The sequence below is a fragment of the Bombus impatiens genome, unplaced genomic scaffold (assembly GCF_000188095.3).
Source record: "Bombus impatiens unplaced genomic scaffold, BIMP_2.2 scf_0896, whole genome shotgun sequence".
Lineage (NCBI taxonomy): Eukaryota > Metazoa > Arthropoda > Insecta > Hymenoptera > Apidae > Bombus > Bombus impatiens.
In genome coordinates, this window is record NT_177315.1 from 347,712 (window position 1) to 360,276 (window position 12,565).

Below are 12,565 nucleotides of genomic sequence, written 5' to 3' on the forward strand. Positions count from 1 at the left end.
GCCGCGGCGCGGCGCGGCGGTAGGTGCTATCGCCAAGCTGAAATCGTTTCGTGCAACCATCGATAAAAGAGAAAATATAACGTATTCAAATAATATGGAAATACTTTCAAATATGCAAGGGAAAGTGAAGGAGAAGCGAACTAAAAGTGAGAGAGCATGTACGTATTTTTCTTTTACTTCCGCTTTTCTGCTTCGCAATTTTAGACAAATTTCAACTGTAGTTTAAAGATTAGAGAATAGAGCGGTAACCGCGTTGCTTTCGCGCGATACAGATTTCTGCAATTGTAAATGAATTTTAACTTGGATTAATGAATTGATTAAAATTGCTTAATAAGTAAATACTAGAGTGGTTTATAAGTTCGTGTGTTTTTTAAATACATTACTTCGTACTATCTTTCGCAATGAATAAAGTCTTCTGAATCATTTTAGCAGAACTCCGAAGCGAATTTTGTTTAAAAAGAAAATATAGTATTTTCTCCGCTGCTTTTGCTACTTGGAAGTTTCGCACCATGTAGTGACGCAGAAGTACACGAATTTCCGACTTTTCCGTGTTCCTCTCTAAACGAACAATGGGATAAAATACAATTAATTAATCAAAATGAAATATAATCATTTGAAGGGCTACTAAATGATACTAGAAAATAGTACAAGGGAATATATTTAAAAAACGCACGAACTTACGGATCGCCCTAGTAATTCAATATGACTTATAATTGTAAGGAAGAGCGGTTGTATATCCGCTCTTTACTCGTATCGCAAATCAGTCGAAGCAATAACGATAATCTGCAAGCTCAGATCAAGACTGTTTTGTATAACGATGTTTATTCACTTTTTATATATATTTTTTACGCTTCTAAGCGTAATCATAATTTTCATTCTTCCAACTTTGAACTATCGTTACCTCTTTTTTTTGTTTCGATTTTTTGTTTAATTTACAAACCAAATATTGCTAATTACTCGATGAGGTAACGCGAACATATAGGTATCGCGAAATGAAAAATTCCACGACGAACGAAACTAGAGTCAGGATCACGTGACGAATGCGTAAATAGGAGGCAGTTTGTTCGATGCGTATGCTACCGTTTCTATCGCACTCATTGTCAGTGGCACGTGCTGCTACTACTGAAAACCATTAACGGCAGTGTAGTCGTTTCCCAGGCTTTTGTCCCCGCATTCTCAAAAGAGGTGGTTTGGACGGTAATTGGACGAGGTTTTTTTAGAAACAAGTTGATATAAAAGAAAAGACTCGCAACTAATTAGCGTCGCACGAAGGAAACGCGGTATCCAATTTTATTGGATAAGAAAAAACAAATAAAACAGCTTCGTCCAAAAACGTATAATTTGTAATTCACCGATGGAAAGTGGGATCGTGTGGTTTCCTATAATTAACGCGATCTTCCATTTACAATTTACATTACGTATTGTGGCTTATTACAATTAATGATTGCCTGTATTAATATTTCTGTAATCTTTAGAAAGTGTGTGCTTTCAATAAATATCTTGTAACCTCCATGTATACATTTCCAGATTCGTTTCAAATTTTATCAATATAATAACGACAGCTGTGTCTCGTTACACTGCTAATAAAACCTCAAAATGTTTTGTATAATATATATAATAAAGAGTTCCTAAAAATGCACGAATAATACTGTGAGTCACTATATGTACACATAAGCAGCAGCATGTATTTCCAGTAAATTCTGCCACGCTCCTGCTCAGATGTCTCGATCTACATGGTGCATGGGATCGAATTTAACCCTCGAATCGCCGATTCATCGGGTGTTGTCGTGGTCGATTTGACGAAAGCCATCGTACGTTATACAGCTATATAGCTGTCACGTGACTGGTTACAGTGTAACGACGTTATCGGCACTGTCAAAACGCCAATAGCAAGGATTCAGCTTTCATCGCGCAACCACGCAGGCGTCTGTTAAGCGAGGTTATGCACTCTGCAGTTCCTCGTTGTGTGCTACATTCGATTAAATTTTAACCAAATCTTGTGAAATTCCGAAGAGATTTCGATAGTTTTCATCGTCCGTTTCACCAGGCAACTCTCTTGCCACTCCTCGCTCTTTCTGAAAAATGCATTTTTCCAAGTACTCGCTTAGTAAGCGCCGAGAACCGCTGGAACGCAGTATTATTTCAGATGCTACAAAATCAGGGAAATTGCCAGAACCAACTGCAGCATTGTAAAAGAAACAAAACTATATTCGCGTAGCTAAATATAAACCTTGCTTCAGCGGTTGCGTTCCATTGCGAGCTGGCTAATAAACGTACCGCGATGCACTTTCGTAAAATACAATTTACATTTCACCAAGAATAACATCTTATAAAATATTTAATCATCCTACGGAATAGTACCTCAACGTAGAGCGTTTTCTAGGCGACTGGTTTCTCCTCCGTGTGTCACTATGATTTCCTAGAAATATCATATCGATAAACGTCTTTTCGATGTTAATGTCTTTAGTATTTAATCTGTACGTCACACAGCCAACATTGGAAATAGATAATGCTTCGAACTTGGTCAATCTGAATTCGGATGTGTACAGAATAACACACATTAGTAACTGACTGCGAACGTTCGCGCGTTTTTGAGAAATTAAAAAAATCTACAAAATACATATAATATGCAAAACTATAAACAAGTATTCAAAATGCAGCACTTATTATAATATTTAGTAAACCAAGCGAATTTTTATTTACCTTCTATTCTCCTAATTACGTTCACAAAAATTACATAAACATCCACAGCCACACACTATGGTACAATATACCGAATAAGTGTATCCAAAATTCCTAATTCGTTGTACCTCCCTCGTTCGTTACATATACAGACTTTAAGACTTTTGCTAGGTTTTGTGAACACTCGAAGGATTAACCAAGGTATCTTTAGCATTATCGACAATTTAGGTGGTTAAGTTTGATAACAATTTGTCTAGTTTACATTTACTCCTTGTGCATTTGGTCTGTTTGATTCGTGACTAATTTCATTATTTCTGCGTAAGATTTATTGGTTGTTAATGGAGTTGAAGTTTGTCCGATGTGTGTATCCGAACAGACAACAGTTGTTTTGTTCATAACCACCCCCCTCCCTCAAAATGTATTTAACTATATTAAACAATTAGGAATATTAAAAAAAAAAAGAAAAGAAAGAAGAAATCATCTTTTGTTTGGTTTGATTGTTGTTGAGTTACCCAAGACTTGATAATATTGCGAAGACAGTGTATCTTTTCCGGAGGGTAAAGGATTAGTTGGGTGGTCGCAGCAGCGAGGCAACTATCGTCGATGTTAACAACGGCGGGTGTTCTGGCCGCTATTTTGCCGCGATGTTTCCAACAGTCGTGAAGTTAACGAGGTTCCGCGCGCGAGCGTGCAGCGTTGCACGGGCTGGTTTGTCACGTTGGCAGCAATGGGATTTGTGGCGACCTACTTGGCGTACCTCGACCCTTGCATTGATTCGATACGAACCAAAATTATTCCTGAACGATTATCGCTCGATGTTGACCTCTCCTTCCACGTCCTACCATCTTGCTTCTTTTCCATCCCTGATCACATCTATTCACGGATATTTGCCATTCTAGTTTACCTGCTCCTGTTAAGCTATTATATCAATTTCTCCAACTAGCTCAGCCAGATAAAACGTCGTTCGCTGTTTTATGTAGTTTGCCCGCTGCAAATTATCGAAGAATCGCGTGTCGGTGGGAGCAGAAAGAAAGCTCGTTGGATACAATATTACTCTGTTTACAATATTATCAATCGAGCATTGTTACTCGACATGTGTCGACAGCGTCTCCAACAAGTTGTTTGACGCTTCCGCTGACCCCTTCTCAACCACAGGGCAATTCAACGTTGCAGGGAAACGGCGTTGCTCTCACCAGCAACCCGTGCGCAGTTGGAACGCGCATTCTACTGCCATGTAACTAGCCCGATTGTGAGCAATCGTGCGGATGAAACTGGCAATGATATCCCGATTCCTCTCTCTTTTTAAATCTTGATTCGATAATCAGGTACAGGTATCAACCGTACAACACGGTGTTCCTACAACACGGATTCACTCTAGCACGGTTCGAGGATTGAGTAATTCTTCCAAATCGGCGCGTAATCGGAATTTTTAAGTGCAAGCATCGTCATTCGATATCTTTCACTGGAGTCAGCGTATATGTATTGTCTCAGATTTGCGCAATTTTGGAATATTGAAACTTTTAATCCATTCTTAGTTTGTAGAGTATTAACCCTTTACACTCGAGAGTTCTTGCGCCATAGGGAAGCAGCAGTTGGAAGCTTCTCTGATAAAAAAAATCGATAACATTTTTCACAACTAACAAAAATAGAAATCATACATAGATTAACGAATGTCGTTTAATAGAATTTAGTAATGACGAAAAAGAAAATATTATGTAACATAAATTTATAAAACTTAATTAATTATTGACTGTTTTAATAAACGTTAGTACACTTTTGTTAATCTTTGGAACATAATCTTATTTTTGTATCAGTTCTTTGTTTCGTATAACACGGCATATTTTCGGAACTTAACTACGTACTATCGTGTTATACGGGGGATACTAGTAATCAAAGTAACTCGATCTCCCGTAAAAACGTATACAGAGAATCCTATCCATATTGATTCTTTTTATAGCATGCTTCCCATTTTGCTTATGCCCATCGAAAATGACGTTGATTTTCTCCCCTTAAAAGCAGCATTAATTCCATCCACTTTCTCGTCGTTCGTTCGAAATACGCGTAGAATCGAAGAAAAGCAGCGAGACCATAACGCGACCTCCCACCAACGACGATACTAACCATACCTACGACTAGTTCTACGCCGTTAAATAAACGTTCGACTTCTCCCTCCCTCTTTCTTCCTCTGTCTCTCTCTTTCTCCCCGTCCAAGCCCGTTTTTCTGTGAGTCCATCTTTCGCTCTGCTCTCCGTTCCTCCCTGGTAAGGGAGAGCACGAGCGTGTAACATACAGTAAGCCGTATACAAAGGCCTGATTGCCGGACACTCGGTGAAATATGCCAGTTCCCCGCCAATAACCGGTATCGCGCTGTCCTCTCTTCACATTTGCGCTGTCTTCGCTATGTTCACGGCAGATCGGCGTGGAGTGGAAGGAGGACAACGCGCCGCACACAACATCACGCGGAGAAAGACAAGGAGAAAGAGAATCAGAAAGACTGAGTTGAAAAAGGCGAACGAGAAATTGCTAGTGGAAGTAAACCGAGATACGAGACAATACTATGCCCGAGACAGATGCCACTGCGCGAAGCTTTTCTTTCGCGATAGTATGTTTCCACGATTAACTTTCTAAAATATCCGTTTCTTTCTCGGAACTCTCCTGCTTTTTTTCTATTACGTAGACAATACATTGGATCGTTACGTGGATAATTCCACAAAATTAAGAGACACAAGAGGCAGAGGATGGTCAGGGAACGAGGAGGGATTTAAACGCCACTCATGAAGAAGATGGTTGTTGCGCAAAGAACAAGCACTCCATTCCGCGAGAGTTTCGTGCTACTCCGCTCGATCATGCATGTAAATGAATGGGAGCGTCACGAGGCCTGCGAATGTGCTCGTGCGCGCCGCTCCGCAGTTTTGCAATCCCTTTTCGTACTTTCGTGGCGGTCGATATGCAACACACCACCACGGGAATCGCAGTCGTTCGGCAAACTCCTAAAAGATGGCTTGGCGTTTCCACGAAACTGCTGCTCTTTATCCTCTTCAAATTTTACTACGAACCCTCTTCTACGGTGGCTCGCAAAAGTATTCGTACACTTCCCATAGAAAATTTTTATGTGCATATTGTGCGTGTTACATGAAACATTTTGATATTTCATTAGCACTATAATGAGACACGACTGCCAAGATTATATTGGCAAAATTTGAATCCAATCTGAAAATATACATACAAGTTACAACATATTTATTGCAAATTTATATTTAGTAAAAAATTAATGTATAGTATGAATAATCACTTCAAGCATATGAAAAGTGTTAAAGATGGTCCCAGTGAATGCTGAGACTTATCAATAAACTGCCGATTTTTATGCATTTACAGGAAATTCGGAAGTGCAAAATTGTACAGAATGCGCATGATATGAAAAAACATATAAAGTATCAAAAATATAGTGCTTTCTATAATATTTAACGAGTGAAATAATTTCCTAGCAAGATTCTATATTTTTAATTATATTGCCAAAAATATGGATTTGCATAAAAAGCCGCAGTCTACTTACCAATATCGTGGACGACTGCCTATTTTAAATTCTTTTGTGATATCAGCAAAATATATATCTTATTTATTTATATCTACTAAATACATATCTTGTAACTTCTGCATACATCTTCAGAATCGTATAAAATTTTACCAATATAACCACAACAGTTGAGTGTCATTACAGTACCAATGAAATTTCAAAATGTTTCGTATAAAACACGTAATATGCGCATAAAAAAGTTTCGCCCAGCATACGAATACTTTTGCGAGCCACTGTCGTTGATAAATCTCTTTCTTCCTTTTTGTTCCTTAACCAACTAAAATATAATCTTGAATCATTTCAACTTTCTAACACTTCTCGATCGGCGGTTAACAAGAGAGAAGAGCGCGAGTACAGAATTGGCTAGAAGAGATTGCCGCGGACAATTTCGTTCTATTTGCCGACAGCTGCGATAGCGAACAACTCTGCGGATTAATCACTTAGGAATGCGATCGCACTATGGTTAAAGAAAGACCCATCCACGCTAAACCGATTGGAAATCATCCCATTGCCCGATAATCATCCTCTATTGGCCGAGGTTCAAATCCGGGAATTCAATTGGAATTCCTACCAAAAGTAAGAAATATCGATGGATAAAAATATCTTGAAAAAGCGTTCGTTAGCCGCGAAAGATCGGACGCGTAACGCGGCTCTGTGCATTACGTGGGAGTGTTGGAAGATAGAGGGGACGAGAGACGAAGATTCAGCATTGTGCACCTCCGCTGTTAAAACCAAGGTTACCGAGAAGCGTGCATCTTTCTTTCTCTCTCTCTCTCTCTCGCCTTCGAGTCTCCAAACCGGACTAAATCTCATTATTATATATACATTTCGTTGCACCGTCAATCTGGACGCTTAGAAATTCTCTCTCCTTATCTCTTTCTTCGAAAGATGTTCTCATCTACTTCTACGATTGCATAATCTTTTACTAGCGCGAAAAGAACCATCTCCGCGTGGAAACTATTGGCGTTCGCTATTCGATAAAACGGATTAAACAGATGTTTAATCGCGCTTTAGATAAAACTAACTACGCGCGCGGGACAACCTTATCACGTCGGAATTTTATGCAATCGTAATCATATGTGATAAAATGCGGTAAACGTAGAAAACATAAAGCTAAGGGAAATGCATCGATTCAACTGTGATGAGGAAAAATCGCGAATGGTTTACTTTCGTGGGATATATTTTATGGCTGACCCAGCACGCCTGTATTCCTCTGTCAACAGCAAAAAGTTTTGCCACGGTACACGCTCCTCCGTTTATCGTGTGAATACGTCGTAACCCATAGTAACCGCGAGCACCATTAATACACTGTGATGTCATCCCGAAGAAATGCATCGGTTCTTTGCGGCGTAAATCTTGCGAAATCGTTGCTGGTCTCGGTATTGCGTTTGATTTTCCAGCGGAATTAACCAGATGCGTGCAACTACTATAGCTATATATAGCCCCAGTATTGATGGTACAAATGAGACGGGGATTATTCTACATGAAAGAACAGACCGAAAATATAGACTAAATATTTTTATTCGAGGCTTCGTTTTCGAAAAAATCGAATTTGCAGATTTCTTTAGCACGCGTGAATTTGGCTAATTACTAAACGAGTGCGAGTAAACAATCATAAGGTGTTACTCTATGTGCGAAAATAAATGAAAAGTATAGAATAGAATTTGTCTGTTTAAGGGCTTAAAGGCTAGTTCTCAAAAAAATTGAATTCGAACGTGCATAGTTGAGAATAGGCTTGATCAATTTTCAAATTTCATTTTTTCAGGAACGAAGCGCCCTATGTAGGAATTTTGTTCTATATACTTAACATCCTGTCGGTTATTCACCTCTATACATTAATACCATTAATATTAACACTTCCTTGCCGAAACATTAATTTTCTGAATGAATCTGAAGATAGATTCCTATCATTAGACAAGATATTATTGTAAATCAATTAGTACAGGATATTAGTAGTTTGGTCTCGCTCTCGAGCAGCTTCCAGCAAACCGCTGTAACTTTATATGTACCAAGTTTTTCGCCTGATACGAAAACGATCAACTTTGAGGTAAATCGATCGCGATATCTTTTAAATGGCCAGTTTATATTCTAAAAAGAATATAAATAAAAGCAATAAAGCAATAAAACTCGATGAACAAGACGTACTTCAACTCTTCGAGTGTTTGTTTATAACTTGATCTTTATATTTTATTTATATTTTAATTTCCTGCTAGTTGCTTTGTTATTAATCTGGAAATCTTTTTACAATTTTTAGTAACTCATTCTTATTTGTTGTAGATTAAAATAAAGAATATTTTAATATGTATTATAGTTTGTGTAACATCTTGCTTTTTTTAATAATTTGATTTCCAATTACACGTTTAATATAATAAATAAATCATTGTTTTTATAAGCTTCTTTTTATTTGGTTTGGTAATAAAATTTGTGTACAATGTCATTTTATTAAAAGTATAATGCAACTAAGTAAAGATGTATTTTTTAAATATTTACTTAGTAACTAATGTTACTAATGTAATGTAATGTAATGTAAGTAAGTAATATACAGACTAAGCACTCCAAAGGTTAAGATGATCTTGTTGATCTAAAAACACATGCACAGTTTATCCGGACCATATGTTTGAATTCGTTCGATCGACAGATATCTTGCCGGTAATCGATATAACCTGTCCTAACTATTGCTAAGTGATGACACGAATTCGTCCATACGATGCACCACCAACCACTACTTTGCGAATAAGTTGCGATATAGTAGTGTGCATACGCACTGACATCGTCCTATTGGATCTTTCTCGATGACGTCAGTAGGGTTGACCAATGGTAATGGTCACGAAAGAGAGACAGAACACTAGCAGCGAACTTGACAAATCCGTTACTATTGTTTTAATAAAAAGATGAATAAATGTACCCGATATGACCCAGAGTTCTAGAAGTACCTGCTTTGATATTGGCAGGTTAAAAAACCAAAGATTATCGAGCTTTAAAATAATCAAACTCTTAAATGTTATACATAGGAAAAAAATGTAAAAATAAGAAAGAGCTATCTATTAATAATAATCATAATAAAAATTTAATTGAATAGGAAAATACAATTGAAGTTTCTAGTTCCTTATAGTTTGGATGGAAGAAATGACAGATCTTTCGAATGACTTTCTTCTGATTCTCTTGTGAATAAAGTATGTAATATATTGTGTATGTCGCGCGTGCCCGTCACTGCGCGCGAACTTCCCTTGGTTGCGGTCGATACGATTTCACCTCGTAGCCAGCAAATGCTACCACCAGAGGCGTACCCCACCAAACTAAATTTCGAGCTCGAGCATTTAAACCTCTGTCTTCTTTCCATTCCCATTCGATCGATTTAACTTCAACTTGTTTTAACGATTCGATCGTGTTTTCAAATACTTGAATTCACAAAAAAATGTTCTTTTTACAAAACTATATCAGGCCTAACATATACCTAACGTATATAATAACATAGATTAGTATAGCTAATATAGAATAGTATACATAATGTATAGAAAAAGAAAACAATCAAACAACGTTGTCAAGATCAACATACTGAACAACTTCTTCCGCTCGGCTTTAGTTTTTAAATTATGCAGAAATTTATTAATATTATTATTATTATATTATTTAATGATACATTTTATAAATTTTTGTTCCGTAAACAGTCTTTCAATGATGGTAGATATATCTGTTACATGTTTGACCAATTGCAGATTAGAATAAAGTACAACATTCTATATATCAATCAATTCATTGAAAATTGACAATGCATTTCAAGGTCATTAAAATCAGGTAAAATACGCAGAGTTACGTAATTAATTGAAACTAATTGTATCCTATAAGAGATAAAAATGGGAGAAATGATTACGATCGGCCAACTGAGGAAATTCGTAGCGACGCTTCTAGTTACTGACAGCTAGCCACGAGCACCATATCTGCAATCGTGCCGTACCCTACTACGAGAATTCCAAATTTGACTTTATAACTTCGAGCGACTTCCTTCCCGCACACATAACTTGATCTGACAAACAGAAACCATTCAGCTCGTCTCGAGAGATTTATATATGTGTAAAGATCAACTTTTCCACAATAATATCTTATCAATTTCGGTTGAAATTCGGCTGCTATAACTTGATATTCGATGAGATGCGTTGAATATTTCTCGATCATTCGATTAAAATGAACGTGGCAAAAATATTGATAAATTTAAAATTCTCGAGACGCAAAGTAAGACATACGAATGAGAATTTGACACAACAGGAAAAAAGATGCGAAGAATTTTGCGAAAGAGCAAAATGACGAAAGAAAATAAGAGAGATAAGAGTGGGAATTGGAAGAGATCGCGAAAGGATCAAGAAAAAAGAAAATGACAGTGGTCGATGAAAGTAAATGAAGGAACAAGAGAGGAAGGAAAGATATACGTATATACATATATACATATACATCTGTATATTATATATATGTGCAACGGACGAGAAGGGAAAGAAAAGAGAGACAGAGAAACGGGAGAAGGGAGGGGGCAACAATATGGCCGTCTGGGAGAGAAACCAGCGCCGCCTGGCTGATTTTTCCATTCCCGCCGTGAAATAGTTTTCAATATACAAACTTTCTTCGCTTGGTTATGACCATTAAATAACATTCATGAATTATTTAGTATTATACGTTTGTAAATTTGATAAAAACTTGCTAAAAATTGTCATATAACCTTACGATATTATATACCAATGTACTAGTATATATTGGAATGTACCAAATGTATTCAAAATAATTATTTCTGAAACTTGAAAACAGTATTTTATAGTAACATAAGATGATCATTTAATTATGAAAAAGTTTGTAACAGTATATGCAATATTATTAATTGAAATACTGCCTGAATGGAACATATTTGTTATTACAACCACACCATACAACCTTAGAGTATCTGCAAGCAAATTAATTTTAGATTTGATGTCCATTCAATTCACTTGAAATAAGAAAATGTGCTAAGCAAAATCATTTTGAAGAATTTTGTCACTTATTTACTCACTTATTTACTTATTCTTCCTACTTTTACAAATAACATATAATAATTATATACACATATATAAGTAAAATTATAAAATTGTCAATCAATTATGAAAACCTCTAACATGAAATAGTAAGAATACAACCTCATCTTCTTACATATTTATACAGCAATTTCGTTAGCTATTTCTTAATATCAACAGGTTTAGTGATTCGCAAATACACGATTAATTCTACTAATCTGAATAAAACCAAAAATATATCATATTAGCCTAACAAAAAGAAGTAGAAAAAGATTGGATAGTTACAAAGTAATCATTTGTGTAAAATTCTCGAGTAAAGACGTAAAAGAAAAAATGAAGAACGCAGGATAAATGTTTAAACATTACACGAAAGTTAATAATCACGTAAGTTAGACAACTTAAGTAGTATGTGTACGATGTGGTTGACCTGTACTCGCTCACCATTTTACTAATCATTGTTGCCACCATTCGGAAACAAAAATTGCAATCAACAAATACTTTTTAAACCTCTCTCTTGTTGCAAAAAGACAATGAAAAAATTGCAATCGAAATCAATTTAAAACGCCGAAATCGAAATTTCGCGATGTAGACATTTTTTTTCTTTCTTTATTAAGTCAAGTACAGCAATAAGCGGTAAAACAAGACAGATGTCAATAAAAATTGTGAAAAACTTCTCGGTGATAAAATTACTTTATATTTTCGAAAACGATTTGTAAAAAGGCACGAAATGCAAAATAATTTGAATGTCACAAACGATTCATAATATGAACAGAATGGAGCATTACACCTGTCTTTCATATGACAGTTCGATTGAATTTTGAACATTTGTCACGATAATTGCAACTTTCTACTCATTTGGAACAATAAGAATCCATAAAAATGTATTGCTTACCTTAATATGACAGGAATACAGAAGCTCACTTTAAACTTGGATGTAAACACAAGCATTTTTTAATGGAAGTCACACCAGGGCAGCTTAAATAATAAACGAAAAAACACTCTTTACATCGCGGGAAACGTTATTTCACTATTCGAGATTTTATTACGTTATTAAATACCACAATAAATACGAGAATTCACGATCTCTTCGGAAAACATCCATCGAAAACTAAAGATGGCAGCCATTCTTCTGTACAAAACAAAGGTTCACATCCACGGACTCGCAAGCAATGAAGCCTCGAAACCAGATAACTTCCGGCGCTACCATCAGCCCGCCATTTTCAATCATTCGAAAATGTATTAGCTTGTTTTCTATAAATGTACAATAAAATTTAAT

At 36.3% G+C, this 12,565-nt stretch overlaps 1 protein-coding gene across 7 annotated transcripts in view; it reads right to left on the reverse strand.

Moving 5' to 3' along the window:
• LOC100746548 overlaps window positions 1-12,457 on the reverse strand; it is a 24,899-nt gene extending 12,442 nt beyond the window's left edge. For 5 of the 7 annotated variants that reach the window (XM_033323301.1, XM_012390832.3, XM_012390830.3 and 2 more), the window contains exon 1: window positions 12,182-12,440. The gene's annotated coding sequence lies outside the window, so the exon portion shown is untranslated. Of the gene's footprint in view, window positions 1-12,181 lie in introns of all 7 variants that reach the window. The other 2 variants (XM_012390829.3, XM_024370663.2) reach the window with 2 other exon arrangements.
• Between the last annotated feature and the right edge of the window lie 108 nt (window positions 12,458-12,565).